At 41.1% G+C, this 15,586-nt stretch overlaps 1 protein-coding gene across 1 annotated transcript in view; it reads left to right on the top strand.

Moving 5' to 3' along the window:
- The first annotated feature begins 13,803 nt into the window (after window positions 1-13,803).
- mdfi (MyoD family inhibitor) overlaps window positions 13,804-15,586 on the top strand; it is a 42,445-nt gene continuing 40,662 nt past the window's right edge. The window contains exon 1 of the mRNA XM_054785793.1: window positions 13,804-14,198. The gene's annotated coding sequence lies outside the window, so the exon portion shown is untranslated. The remainder of the gene's footprint in view (window positions 14,199-15,586) is intronic.

Genomic DNA, 15,586 nt, shown 5'->3' with positions numbered 1-15,586 from the left:
TTATTGGTCCATTTTAATGCCTGGTACAAGTAAAGGTACATTTGTTTGGACAAATGATGATGATAACAAATATAGCTCATAAGAGTTTAATTTAAGAGCTGATATCAAGCAACTTCCATGGTTTTCTTGATAACTAAAATCACTTAAGTTCTTACATGAATAGCTATAGCACTGTATTGCCAAAAAATTAACTCTTATGACCTATTTTTGTTGTCACTGTTATATTTGCCCAAAGGTACCTTCAGTTGTATCAAGCATTAAAATGAAGAAACTGAAGAAACAAGGGTGGTACAATAATGTTTTCCATGACTGTATGCACTTATACATCAATTAATGTATCAATATTATGACATAATCACATTTCAATCTAGAAAGATGAAAATGTGTTGGGATAACATGAACAGCTGGGTGTGCTGTCATACAGAAAGCAGCCACCAGGAGGAGTAAACAAACCAGACAACACAAGCAGCATGTCACAAACACGCACACAGCAACAAACATCCACTACAAAGTCCCGCCAACAGGGTGCGCCAGAGAGTTCAGAAGAGTGAGTGTGTTGAGGATGGGTTTACCTACTCAATTTGTGATCAAGCGAAGTCACAAGCAGAGGGCTGATGGAGGTGTTTATGCTTCAAACTAGTTTTTGTCACCTTGCGCTATACTTTCCATCTTTCCTTGTGCTTCCTCAGCGGCTGCAGTTTTAGGCACATGCCCTGCAGCTTATCTTTGAACCTCAGCGCTGCACTCTGCATGTGATGCCACAGGGAGAAAAAAAATGGCTGCATGTTTTTTTTTTGGTGGGGGGGGAAGTTGAAACTTTGTTTAATCTTTTGCTTTTAGGGAACTTCTCTCAGTCATCTGGGAGGAAATTCACTCTTGACACTGAAATCCCACTGACTTTTTTTGCTTTTGGGAGACGTCTGCTACACACATAGAGCGGCAGGTATAAGGTACATTATGAGGATATATGCTTGCACAAGTTGAGCCAGGGTGCAAAGCAACACGTAAAAAGGTTGTTCTTGGCGTGCCACGGTCGTGTTTGGCAGTGTGCAGCTCTGGCTTTATTTCTAAATGCTCATCTGGGCTAAGTAAACATGAGGTGTGCGAATACGGCTGTCTTTCTACTAGTCCTGCTTGTACACTTTTACATTCATTTTATACACATATCAGCTGTAATGTGCAATGCTGAATCGGTGTGTGTGTGTTAGTGTGTGGCTGCATGGTGTAAACGGCCCAAGCATCATGGAGAGCACTGAGGTCCAGCCAGACCCTGTGAGTCACTAAATAAATGTACTGTGGAGAGATCTCGTCTCTGCTTTCTCCCACTTTCACTCACCCTGTCATCCAGTCCTCTCATCCCTTCCTCTTCCCCCACCATGTCTGTGGCCGCCACAGTGGGCTGTCTTCCAAACAGCATGTTGTCTCACTAAAAACATAACATTAAGTGTGTGACTACAACTGCAACTGTCATCGCATTCATCTAATACAACGTAGAATATCAGCAATTAGGCACAATTGGGAAACCAGTGTTGCAAGTGGCAGAACAACACTAAGTATGATGGTCAAAGTAGTAATCATAATGCACTTCATTTAGTTTTTTTGAGTACAGTACTGCCTTCTAACCCTAAAAACAGATGACCACAAAATACATTTTATGCCTGAAGTAACCAGTTAGTATTCCATGTAACACATGCACTATTGGTACTACAACCCCCAGAATGCACTGTTGTTGCCGGTGTGCTGTAGATGTCTCCCACTCGTTTGATGGCAGTAATCGCTCGGTCGTTGAAATCACGTGGTCGTTTTATACACGCTAATCAGTATTTTTAGCCGTTTATATGGTCTCTAAATGGTGTCTCTAACTAATTTACATGACCAGTCCCTGACTGCCACTGACTACGACGTCCTACGAGGGTCAAAAGACATTTCCCATCCACTCCACTTTGGACAATTGTGCATTGTATCGCATTAACTTTGGGTAGCAGTCATTAGTGAAAGCCTGTTTTATCAACAATTGTTGGCTAATTGTTGTGAGGTGACACATCGGTGTTATGTCCTACATGTAGTGAAGGCCAGGCTCATTAGCATTAGCATAAGCTGTAGCGAATTTATACAATCAAAAAAGTAACTATTAACTATTGCACAAACTACAACAAGGTGACTGGATCTACAGACCTTAGAGTTAATTAGATACCTTTGAAAAGAGTGAAACGTTGAGGGGAAACAGGAACAAACTGCTATTAGTTGCTCTCAAGTGTAGGTAAGGTGAGCCTCCACCCCTCCTGGTGTAGAAAGGCACTGTCAATCAATCGATGCACAATAGATACAGTCAGTCAGGCTGAATCCCAATTCTACCCCTTAGCCCTTCCCCTTTTCTTACCCCTTCCCCCACCCCTTAAAACCTAAAGCCAAGGGGAAGAAGCCACTAAGAAATGGGACACCACTTGATTCTCATTACATCATCACCCGTCACCTCTTGCTGGCTGTGACATAGGCAGATGAAATAATTCAATTGTTCATAATAAATGTTTCCTACAATAAAGTAAGGTGCATACATCCATCCATCTTTTATGCCGCTTATCCTCACTAGGGTCGCGGGTGTGCTGGAGCCATTCCAGCTGACTTCAGGCAAGAGGTGGGTACACCCTGGACTGGTCGCCCGTCAATGAGGTGCATATATTTCTACATTGTTTCAATGTTATATAGCGTACCTCAGAACACCTTTTTTTATATAAAAGGCACACATTTTGACGGTGACATTTATTGCAAAACAACAAACAACTCTAATAAATAACAGCTTTTAAGCAGCGCTGTAACAACATTTATAAAATTAAAAAATGTATGAAATATACATGTGAAATATCAACAAATGTGTAAACCTTATCAATCATTATTTCAAGGTTTAAAAACCTCCCTGTTGTGGCCTCGCTCTCCTCCTGTCGTTGATGTTCTCTCGAAGATTCTTTTGTAAGAAAGCCCAGAATGGCATTTTGTTGCATTTGATTTTTGATTTTGATTTGATTGCAGCTTTTGAATGGTCCTGGAGTGCTGTGTGGTGTAGCAGAGGGCTGACTTCAGTTGGCTCAGCATCTCCTACAGGAAGAACACATATGCATCATTGATGGGGTACAAATATTAACTTATTGTAAATACAATAATAATAGTAATAATAGTATAGTACAAAGTTAGATTCCAAAAGCTGAATAAACTTCGATAATCTGGTGTGCTGTACACATATTGTTGTTTTATTTAGTACACACACATATTGTTGTTTTATTTAGCTCACTTCCTGACCATCAATACTGTATGCTGAATACAATAAACATATCTCATCATAAGAATTGCAGGTGGTCTAGGTTGGCTGTAATTCACAGCAAACAGACTTCACAACGATGTGTTGCATGAGTGATTCGATAGCTAATATAAAACATCAACGTCACAGTTCAGTTCAGTAATGTAGATTCCCTTTGCTGCCGCTGGAGTGTTGTAGTCAATTAGACTCCTCCTTCCCCTTTATTTCAAGTCTGGTTCTTGACCACACTTGGCTTCTAGGGCTGTACACTACTTAGCACTTACCCATTACCCATTGATTTAAGGAGACCTAGGACACCACTTGATTCTTGAGAACGCGGAAATCCTAGGGGTAAATGCTAAGGTAAGCGGTAAGGGGTAGAATTGGGATTCAGCCTAAGTAATCGGATTCCCAAAATAGTTTGGTCTCTCCATTTTTCACACTTCTGTGTGAGGTGCTAATTTACATGGGCTATCTGAGCCTCTGAAATAAATTGGGTACCTCCATCCTAACAGCAGGGATGGCTCTAGGATTTCTGCGTCATAAACAAAATTTAGTTTGTGGCCTACCAAATGACACATGCTACGACAAAAAAACACATATGTGCTGCATAATAAAGATAAGACATTAATTAAACACAAATCTCTTCATGGGGCTGCACGGTGGTCTAGTGGTTAGCATGTTGGCCACACAGTCACAGTCTGGAGTTAGGGAAGATCTGGGTTCGAATCTCTGTTGGGCATTTCTGTGTGGAGTTTGCATGTTCTCCCCGTGTGTGCGTGGGTTTTCTCCGGGTACTCCGGTTTCCTGGCGACCAGTCCAGCAGGGTGTACCCCGCCTCTCGCCCAAAGTCAGCTGGGATAGGGTCCAGCATGCCCCCGCGACCCTAATGAGGAGAAGCAGATGGATGGAAGTCTCTTCATTTGAACAATGCCTCTTATAGCACTTGAACCATTAAAGAAATATTCTGAGTAATAAATAAGAGTAAATCAAGAATAAACAACAAACCCTAACAAAATACAAAAGTGATATAAATATGAAGTGCTTTCCAACTGATCTAAATATAAAACATCTAGATATTTAAAATTTGGTCTGATGGCTTGATTAACAATTTTACTTTGACGGCTGTTTTTAGACTGCTGTTGGATGGTGAAGTTGACATGACGGATTGCAAGTTTAGTTTGGGTTTCTGTTAAGGCAGAACGTGTGAATGTATCATGTTGATTTTGTGTTTTATCATAAGATTTGGCCGGTATTTGTGTTTAGATTTAGATACATTTTCTTCATAAAAACATATAGGTTAACAAGTGCTTTGGTTTAACGCTGCTTCAACCAGAACCAGAACCAGAACCTGGATGCTTCCAACGGTAACATAACATAACTGTTATATGCACACTGTGTTGTGTGGCTGCCTTCTTCACCGTGCTGTTTCAGCACCCTTATTTGGCCTTCCTGGGTGAAGCCACCATGGCTCACCTGAGTGTACTTACCTCATGCCAGTACTTCTCATGCAATCTTTGCTTTTGTGCTGTTTGCCTTGCAACTGATTTTGCCTCACTCTTCCATCATCTGTGAGTTTTTCACTAGCTTCTGTTGCTTACCCGTTGGCTTATTTAGCACCGTCTGGCATCCCAACTACACCTTGTTCTTACTTTTTGTATTTTTGTTATTCATTTTTTCATTTTTTTTCCCAGCCACGTTTCTGTCGTCTGCGTTTTTTTGTTGTTGTACTTTCCGCTATTTATTAGTGCACCTTTAGTTAATAAATATTGTCATAAGATCTTATGTCTGTGTAGGCTCTCAGTCGTACAGGAGTTGTCCATCGAGGAAAAGGCTTCTTGAGACGTCATCTGTACTTCTGTGTAGAAGGTGTCGGACGTTTCGCTCCTCATCCGAAGAGCTTCGTCAGCAAACTAATAAGTGCTGGTAGCTTAGGCCTTAAATACAGTAAGAGTGGGCGGAATTGGTGTGCCAACACCCTCCTCCTATTGGTTCGTTACACTAAGCCTGGGCGGAGCAGTGGTATAATCCTATCCTGTTATTCCCACGGTGGGCTTTTAACAAATGTCAAAAGAAGAGAGTAGGGAAAGAAACCCAAAAGCCCACAGAAGCAAAAAGGAGAGGAGTGGTAGTCCCTTATGTAGCGGGGGTCTCCGAAAAACTCCAGAGGATCTTATGGCAACACAAAATTCCTACCTATTTCAAACCAGTAAATACCCTGAGACAAAAATTAGTGCATCCTAAAGACAAGGCTCCAAACCAGAAACAGAGCAATGTGGTCTATTCCATCCACTGTAAAGATGAGGAATGCAAAGAGCACTACATTGGGGAAACTAAGCAAATGCTCCAAAAAAGGCTTTATCAACATCGCAGGGACAATGCTAGTGGTCCTCAATCAGCAGTACATCTACACCTGAAAGCTACCAATCACTCTTTTCAGGACAGCGAGGTTAAGATTTTGGCCAAAGAAAACAGATGGTTTGAAAGAGGAGTTAAGGAAGCTATTTTTGTCAAACAACAGAACCCATCATTGAATCGGAATGGTGGTTTGAGGTTTAATTTGGACCCTGTGTTCAGCAGGTTACTGAGACCAAAACCCACAGCTCTTAGTCTTGCAAATGAGGTGAAGGCAGGGCCGAGCCAGAACAATAGATGCTAACAAGCCAGTATCAGAGTCGTTCATACCCAATTCAGGGAGCGACACTTCCCTTTTATCGTAGGTGTGAATAACAGGATAGGATTATACCACTGCTCCGCCCAGGCTTAGTGTAACGAACCAATAGGAGGAGGGTGTTGGCACACCAATTCCGCCCACTCTTACTGTATTTAAGGCCTAAGCTACCAGCACTTATTAGTTTGCTGACGAAGCTCTTCGGATGAGGAGCGAAACGTCCGACACCTTCTACACAGAAGTACAGATGACGTCTCAAGAAGCCTTTTCCTCATAAGATCTTATGTCTGTCTGTGATTTGAGGTCTAACCTGCTTAACAGCCAATCATCAAGCAGTAGCACCCACATAGACATAAAAAATAACAGAATAAAACTACTTTTACGTGGTTACATTACAGTTTCTATTTATGTTATACAAGTAAAACTGGGTTTCCAAACTGCGGCTCAGGGGCTACTTTCGGCCCACAGCAATGGCGCAATGACTTCCATGTTGTATTTTGTTAAACTTCCTCTTGATATTGTTTTCCTAAAAAGACTGTTTGTGACATTGACATATGATATTACATCATCTAGTGTTTAGCATGTTGGCCAACACAGTAACAGTCTGGAGATCGAGAAGATCTGGGTTCGATTCTCCCTTGGGCATTTCTGTGTGGAGTTTGCATGTTCTCCCCGTGCGTGCGTGGGTTTTCTCCGGGTACTCCGGTTTCCTCCCACATTCCAAAAGCATGCATGTTAGGTTAATTGGCGACTTTAAATTGTCCATCGGTATGAATGTGAGTGTGAATGGTTGTTTGTCTATATGTGCCCTGCGATTGGCTGGCGACCAGTCCAGGTTGTACCCTGCCTGTCGCCCGAAGTCAGCTGGGATAGGCTCCAGCATGCCCCCGTGAACTTAAAGAGAAGAAGCGGTATAGAAAATGGATGGATGGACATCATAAATGCATATTTAAGTTGGAGAGATGCATAGAGTGCATAGTCAACATCAAATGCACTTAATGTTCACAACTCAATGGTTGTAGTAACTCAAATAACACAAAAAAATGTTGACCTTAAACATAATTGGGTCATTTTTGGAAGAAAGCTAGAATTTCAAGCAAAAAACATGCAGAGAAGAGGTCAAGATCCTACACATACATGTAAATACACATTTCGCCATTTCAGAGGGGGGCAGACCACAGCTGCAGAACAAAAGCATCTTTGTGAGTGATTGGAACCACATTTTCGACCTCCTCCTTCTCTCCTCCTTCTCCTCATGTGCCTCCTCCTCTCTCCCCCAGAATGCACTAAACTACTCCAACAATCCACATTGAAAGTTTATAATAATTCTTAGCAGGCACTTGCTGCATGCATGTGGCTCTCGTTTGACTTTCCTGCTCACAAACAAGCATTCTTATTCTCTCAGGCTAGGCAGGACTTGTGCTGGTTAGGTTGTAGGGCAGTGGAGCAGCTCTCTGCTCCATCCTGCTCCTCCTGGTTAGGTCAACTTTCTCTCTTTCTCTCTCTGATGACTCTCTCTAAAGCCACAGAGACTTCACCAAATAGCGTCCTTTGGGAATTGCTTGAAATATACCCCAGCTTGGCATGGATCCCTTTGTGAGGACAGCCTGCCCTTGTACACACTTCTTCACATGAATATGCATTTGTACCTTTCAGCAAGAGTTTCTGAAAAATGTTAGCATGACTGTTTTATGTACAAGACACGTTTGGTTGACCTGGTTTTACCAAAATAAATCGTATTAATGAGTTTAAGAGTTAAACTGTCACTACCATAAAATCTTTATTAATGATACTTTTTAACATTCCGAACAGGCATACAAGCATAAAAATTATTTAATCTTACTTATCACTTAAATTCAGTTCCCTTCATGAGAAATGTGTTATTTTAAATCTTTGTACTCAGAAGAACAATCTTTAACCAAGAGCCACTTAGGTTTATGCAAAGAATGGAATGCCAGCTTAACATCTGAAGCATCAATCTGTCTGTTATAGCATCATCTGTGTTATTAACAATAGATTTAATAAAACAGATCAAATGTTCTGTAGAAAAAAAAACAAGGTTTGCCTCATGCTAATGCTTCGTGTTGTTTATTTTCTAGCTATTTCATAACAGAATGGTACTGTGGATTATACATGGTTGATTTATTTTTGATCCAGCAAACACTACAGCAATGCTTGCTGCGACAACAATGGCTGTGCAGTCATAATTGCGAGATGATTTGACAGAAGGGTTGGAGGTGAGGAATGTGGAAGGACGCTGTCATGTTTGTCTGCTTGGACGGCTCGGCCCTGTTTACCTCAGAACCAAACAGAGAACCAGAACCACACAAACTATGCCACAGGAGCGCAACACCTCTGTGTTAAATGTGTTTCAAGAGCATCAGCAATAACTCAGTCAGTCGGTGCAAATTAACATGCCGTTCTGTGTCTGTAGCTTTAATGCTAATTAGCTGTCTAAGTGGGTGTGGGTCCAAGCTATTGTGCACTGTATCCACTTTTTTAAGTAATACACTGAGACGCTGCACTTGTCCATATAGCAAATACAACAACGTAACATTAAGGAGTGGGAAAAGAGGACATAAATGTTATGTGAGCTACAGTGCTAACATTTCAGTCATTTCTAGCAACATCATGCTAGGTTAGCCTATTCACTATAGGAAAGCAAAATGATCAAACTTACAGCTTCCACGTCTGTAGCTGACTGATGGACGGTTGGCAGAGCTCCAGAATTTATTTTAAGATGTGTAGTGAAGCCTGCTTTTTTCTTTTACAATGTTGTCGTCCGTGAAGTGGTGGGCGTATACATGGGATGGGCTCTCTAGCTAGGGGCCGGTCAGAGACGGTACTATGTCTGGAAGGTGTTTCCTTCATGCCGTCATGAAAAGCCAGAACCTCAAAAGCAATCATTTGAGTGCCTCTTCTCTCAGAAGTGGAGCATCAAGTGAGGGAGTTCACATATTTTTCTATTTTTTTACTTTTATATCATGTCTCATCAATTTTTGCATAAAATGGACCTTTTGTCGCTAATTAAGGTGACCCCAATTAGGAACAGCTCTGTGGAAACTCAACAATTTTCACCTAAGATTTTCCAATTCGGAAGATGACAAAAGGGAAGAAACGCACCTCGAAAGTCGCACATGAACTCAAATCTTATATCTAAAGCTTACGATGTACGTTTTAACATTTTTGCGTGTGTTTTTTTTGCAATCCCACCACATTGATGGCAGAGATGAAAAGTGTGATGAAAGCCATAGACTTGGAAAAAACAGAAAGTGGTACACTCGTGCCTGTCCTGGCTGCCCAGTACAATATGGCTAAAGAATAATACACTTTAAACGGAATGTAGGCCACATTGTCCATGGCCTCAATAAGAAGACACCCAACTCCGAGGCACAGGCATTAATCTGCAATGGATTGTTTAAATTCCCATCATTGTCTATGAGAATAAATATTTAAATACTTGTTACTGACAACAGTATATAATATTGCGGCGATCTTGCATTGACGAAGAGAGGCTTCAGCTGCTTGAAAGGAAGTTGCTCTTTCTCAGGGCAGGCAACAGTCAGGACGGAACTTGCAATGAGCTTGGCACACATTAGGAATGAAAGGGGGCTGACTACAAAGAACACTAACCATGGCCATGGTGTCAGACAAGACAAGCCCTATACAGCAGACTTAAAGGGATAGTTTGGATTTTTTTGACATGAAGTCGTATGACATCCCCATCTGTGTAGTGCATCAATGGTGACTGACCCCCACTTCGTCCCGTGAGCTGAGTTCTGGTCGGATTTTGGATGAAGAGACGCCGCGTCACAACATCTTTTCATCTGCGCATGTAAACACTGTGGAACACATACACAACAATGGACAGGTGCAGTGATACGACAGGAGAGAAAGTAACACCGAGCAATTGTGAGGTCTGATTTTTTTCGAGAAGGAATTTTTGTGCTGCAAATGTATTACTCTTTTTGAACGTATATTGTTTTGAGAAGCCAAAGACTTTACTCAAGTGGCCCCACCAACTAACTGGAAGTATGTTCCTCATCACGGAAATCCGACCAGAACTCTGCTCACGGGATGAAGTGGGGGGTAAGTCACTGTTGATGCACTACACTGCTGATGGGGATGTCAAAAAAATCCAAACTATCCCTTTAACACCAACAGATAAGCAGACGCATATAGAGCAACACTACATGACATTAAACATGTAATATTTACGACTATTTACAAAGCGGTCCAGCAAAGCATGCTGGGAAGGAGGAAATGCTCCCAGCAATGCTACAACATAATACAATGTTTTTTTTCCTCCTTGTGCAGGGTTATTATTTTAAGTTTACAAGTTTTTCTGATTCCCCCTGGGGGAATCTTCCTCTCTCATTCCCGTAAAAAGCCGCTGAGTCATCCTTCGTGCACATGTTACTAAGGTGACACGCACTCTATATCAAAAACACAGAATGCCAAAGTGGTCTTGTTTGCAAGCTAGTTTGTGTTCATTCGTCTGACCAACTGTTAGCAGACCACTTCCCGGATCACAGAGGAAGAGGATGATTAGATGACAGGATCATCGCTGATTCTTGTGCAGGGCATCGTGTCTGAATCTGCCAAATAAAAAGAGGACTGAGAGTGAAAATTATTTTTTTTAAATCCGAGAACGCTGTTTTTATGTTTGTGCGTACTTCGTTTTTTTGTACACACCAATGTTTGTATGATTCGGGGTTTTTTTCACTAAAATTTTGCCCCAGTTTTATGACACTGTCTCGGTTTTAATACACTATTTCACAGTATCGCACTTAACAAAATAGTCGCTTTGCCTTTTACTGTACCATTCCGTGAAATCAAGTACCCAAACAAAACACCGACTCACTGTGTGTTCATTTTTGTATTAATTTACTGCGACTGCTATGGGGCGACTGCTATTTGGCCCCATGCTATGGGGCCAAAGAAGGTTGTGAGAGGAGGGCAGGCATTATCTCTGAGGACATCTCACACCAACAAGTTCCATCCATTTGTCATTTATAATTATTTTGCATGTATTTTCTGCATGTAAAACTATAATTATTCTCTATAAAATGTATTCTTCTTCATGTTTTTGGGTGTCTGGAATAGATTACTAGCTTTAAGTGATTTCCTACTGGAAAAATTGCCTCAGTTCTTGTACGTTTTGGTTTTCTTCTGACCTTTTGGAACAGATTAATGACAAAAACTGGGGTCCCACTGCATGGCCTTCTTGAATCAGATGTCACTCCAAATCAATGGGGTTCTTTCTCTGAAATAGATCAAGAATGCTGGAAATTTTAAAGAAATCTGATTAATCAGACATTCAACAATCGGCTGAGCTGTGATACAGACCAACCTAGCGTAGAATACACAGGCCACATTGACACCTGGAGGGTGCGGCTGATGAGAACGTGCTGTTTGATTGATGTGCGAAGGCGTGGGCGAGGTAATTTGCTGCGGCAAATCTTGCGCGGCCTTCTCGACAGCCTCCATTTTTGTTAACAACCTGATGGCCTCCCTTTCAATTGGTGCTCTCAATCACTCACCTGAGCGTGTGAGGCTTTGACACCGAGTATCTCTGCCTCTGTTCGCACGCGTTTGATCAGTTCTGCTTCTAGCAGGTTTGAGGAGAACTAGGACATTGGTGTATTTACGGTTAAGCTGAGCAGACTGTGTTGTCTCATTTTAAGGGCACTTTCATAACTATGGTTTGCATTCTTTGATCCAAATCAGTAAACGTCCCATATTATGCAAAATTGACTTTACATGACGTTTTAACAGTAAAATCAGCTACAGATGTAGGAGCTGTACTTAATAAAACATTTTTGTCACACTGCTGTCATCGATAAATAAATAGGAAATAGAAACTATGAAATAGGAATGAAATGAAATGGTGATTTTGACACGCCCCACAGCGAGTCAGCCATCTTGGCTGTGACGTCACAACCAGAGCATGTTTAGGGAACCAGATTCAAACACATGCAGCCATGAACTCACAGCAAAGCCAAGAAAATGACATGTTCACAACAATAACACAATATCAACATTCACTGATATTGTGTTGTGATGAGTATGATGTAATACACACAAAGAATGGCCACATGTATGTTTTTTTTACTGTCAGTAAGTGACACTGACAGCTATTGGCACACTGCAAAATAAAAACACCAGTGAGCAGCGATCCTTCCTGAAAAGGAAGGAATAAAACCCCATACTGTTATTGTAAGATTCCTCGAATAGATCAGGTAAAAATATATATATATGGATTTACTTGCCGAAGCTGACAGATCGACTGCAAGATAGGCTAGAAAGACGAGTGACAGCAATCCATGTTTTGCACGCAATTCACGTCTAGAACACTTACGGGTGTTATGGGTTACCAGGTGCAAACAAGCACAGCCATGAACGCACGCGAAGAAAGTGACATATTCACAACAGTAATAACATTCACTGATATTGTGTTGTGAGGAGTATGATACATTTTACTGGCAGTGATAGCTGCAACAGATATTAGCCGCCTAGCTAGCGCGTCAGGTACGAATCCACACTGCATTAGCCACCAGCACATGGCTGGCTACTATGGAGCATATTAGCAGGAGAAATGTGAACTGACTTACTGCTACCCTGGCATCTTGTAGGTTTTTTACTTCTTATTTCCATGTCGCTGCGCAGTACTGAAACTCACAAAGTCCCGCAAAGTTTGCCGATCACCTGACGAGGCGAATGGTGTCTTTTAGAAATGTGACCAAGTTTACTCCGTCCTCCATGAGTGTTCCAGCAAAAGCCTTCAACACAACGAGCGGGCATAATACAACAAAATATACAACAAGCAACAGACATTCACAGAGAACTGGAGCATAATAACTGGGAATGCATTGTAGTGAACGGGAACTTCCAGGTGTGACGGTCTGGTGTAAAAGTCACTTGCTCCGTCTCCTCTACATCTGGAGAAAATGACAAACATTTTTAAAAATGATAAATATTTCAGTATTCCAGCACACATCCAAGACAGGAAATATGCCTTTCAGTGTTATTTTATCTTGCTTTCTGTCACAGCAACCACTCAATGCAAGGGTGTCCAAACTTTTTCTTCTGAGGGCTGCATATTGAAATATCAAAAGAACATATACTGTATCTATTTCAAGACCAAGTTTTGTGTTGTTATTAATTAATATCAACATTTTAGCTTTCCGACTTCGCATTCTACATTTTTGCTCTATATTTTCAAATTACAAATGTTATTTCAAATTTAAAAAGTACTTATCTCGCAGCCACACCTGCTGGCATCCGTTACATTGCTATGGACCCGATACTGAGACCACCATGCATCGATGATATCGATATTCGCCCACCTCTAGTTCCCAGTTGTGCTTACTAAAAGCACTTTTAAACTGTCCAGCATCTGGTCTAGATTTTGGCCGACACTCTTTAACTACACTATTGTGGAACATGAGACTTAAAAATAGTGTGATCTTGAAAAACACCTCCCAGTATGATACAGGACAATTAAAATGTAAAATTATTAGCTCTCTGGTGGAGTCAATGAACTTTTTTTTAATGAAAGGAACGAGCCGGATATCACAGGAGTGACTCATCCTGATCCTTGCTGTTGACTATAAAGCCAAAGTGTTGGTGTTATCTACTTGCATTGCAAAGTCTATTATTAATGCAAAAACATGTAGTTACTGGGCTCATAATTCATCATAGTGTTAGCTGTCTGCTTGGCTTTAAGAGGTAATTGCAGTATACGACAGTGGAGCTCAGCCCAAGCAGTTTGTAGCCTGGAGGAAGCACAATCACTGCTGACTGTACTGTAGTTTCCTGTCCAATTGCTGCAGCGTGAAGGCAGCACCCAGCACATACACGAAGAAGTCACGTCATAAGTCACCTTTTTACTTAAATACACGCGTGGGAAAGAGAAAACGGCTGCAGTCACAGCTTTTTTTTCTCACCGAGCTGCCAAAAAGCGTCCCAACATCTGGAGAAAAGAGGGGCGAGCCGGAGAAAGTTTTGAAGGAGGCGGAGAGGAAGAGAAAGAAGATCTCAAGTGGAGAAAAATGCACTGAAAATGCACTGAAAATCTTTTTGGGCTCTCCGTGGACAAGATTCGTGGAAGTGTGCATTGATAAGAGTGGAGGGGGGACGAGGAGGGGAAGGAGGTCTGTGATGGTGAGAAGTCCACCTGGAGAGGTCAGAGAATGAATTAGTCTAAAGATCTTCTACACATCTACACGCAAGGTGAGTGTGTCGTCGTTGTTGTTATTGTGCTAAGCAGCCTCGATGGCGGATAAAGCTGAAAACTTCTATCTACTCGATTCCTTCTCGGCGTGCAGGGACTCGTTTAGAGAAGCAAACGCGTGTGATTAAAGTCAAAACAACCGTGCGTGTGTGTCTCACAACTATCGTGAAAAGACTGTAAATGTCAAAGTATACGGAGTTTGAAAATGGGCTGTATTTAAAATCTTCTTTTTGGGGGATTTGGAACTTTTTAAACTTCCTAAGGGAACTTTTTACGTGGACTCCGTGAATATGTATGGCTATTCGAAAACATTTAAGCGTTTATTTCAGGTGTTTTGAAGCAAAAAGTCATCAAGGCAGTATGTCCGCGAGTGAAACAGCGGGAGCGCGCAAACAGCTGTCCAGCTGAGGGGTAGGCGCGCGCCAAACACACGCTCGAACGTGACTCAGCTTTTACTGTATTTTTCATATAAATCCGAACTATGTTCATTTAAAGTTATTTTCTTTGACTGTGATCACACATGAACTTATTTGTCCGAAATACACAAAGACCCTTTGCCGTTTTGTATTTGATTCTATCAATTATGACAAAAAATAAATATGTATTTTGCACCTACTGGTGGTGGCACATTAAATTAAAAACAGGAAATAAGTAGTCGACTGAATGTTTTGATGACACAGCGGTCCTTGTAGTTAGCCAGCACTCGACCTCTTCATCATCAAAACACTAAAAGATGGAATGTTCTGCTAACTTACACCTGTTTTCCTTTTAGTTGTCATCTGTTTGCAATTTATCTTACGTGACATTAGATTGACATTTTATCGTTTTTAAATTCTTTCCCCATTTATTCTTCATTTGAGTGAGGTTGAAGACAGTCCGTTCCTGGACTCTGGTCACCTCTAATTTATTTGTATTTTGACACTAATTTCACCATGGCAAACGAAGTCATCTGTTCCAGTGTCAACTGTCACCATCTTAACATTTTTATTAAGTGCACCGTGAAGTGACATTCTCAAGTGTAAATATGTTTTAATCAGTCTGAAGTATTATTAGCACATAAAACAAAACAAACAGTCTTCACTTCAATGACTCATAATGCAAATGATTTACTTTCCAACATTCTTAATAATCATATACAGTAAGTGTAAAAAGAAGTGAACCACTGTTAGTGGAAGAATGTAAAGTAAATGTTTACGGTAGATGCTTTTTGAACGTGTCTGCATGCATTAACATTGTTCTTGATCCCTTCTCATATTCTTCTTCTCTCACAAAGCTTAGTCATGCTGTATACATCCCAAAAATTGTTATTATCATCTGTGCAGTGTTGCTACGTTTCATAGTAGAAAAATGATATTTTTCAAACCAAGCAATGATGAAACATTTACAG

Source organism: Dunckerocampus dactyliophorus, chromosome 8, assembly GCF_027744805.1.
Source record: "Dunckerocampus dactyliophorus isolate RoL2022-P2 chromosome 8, RoL_Ddac_1.1, whole genome shotgun sequence".
Lineage (NCBI taxonomy): Eukaryota > Metazoa > Chordata > Actinopteri > Syngnathiformes > Syngnathidae > Dunckerocampus > Dunckerocampus dactyliophorus.
This window is presented reverse-complemented; position numbering and strand designations above follow the sequence as displayed.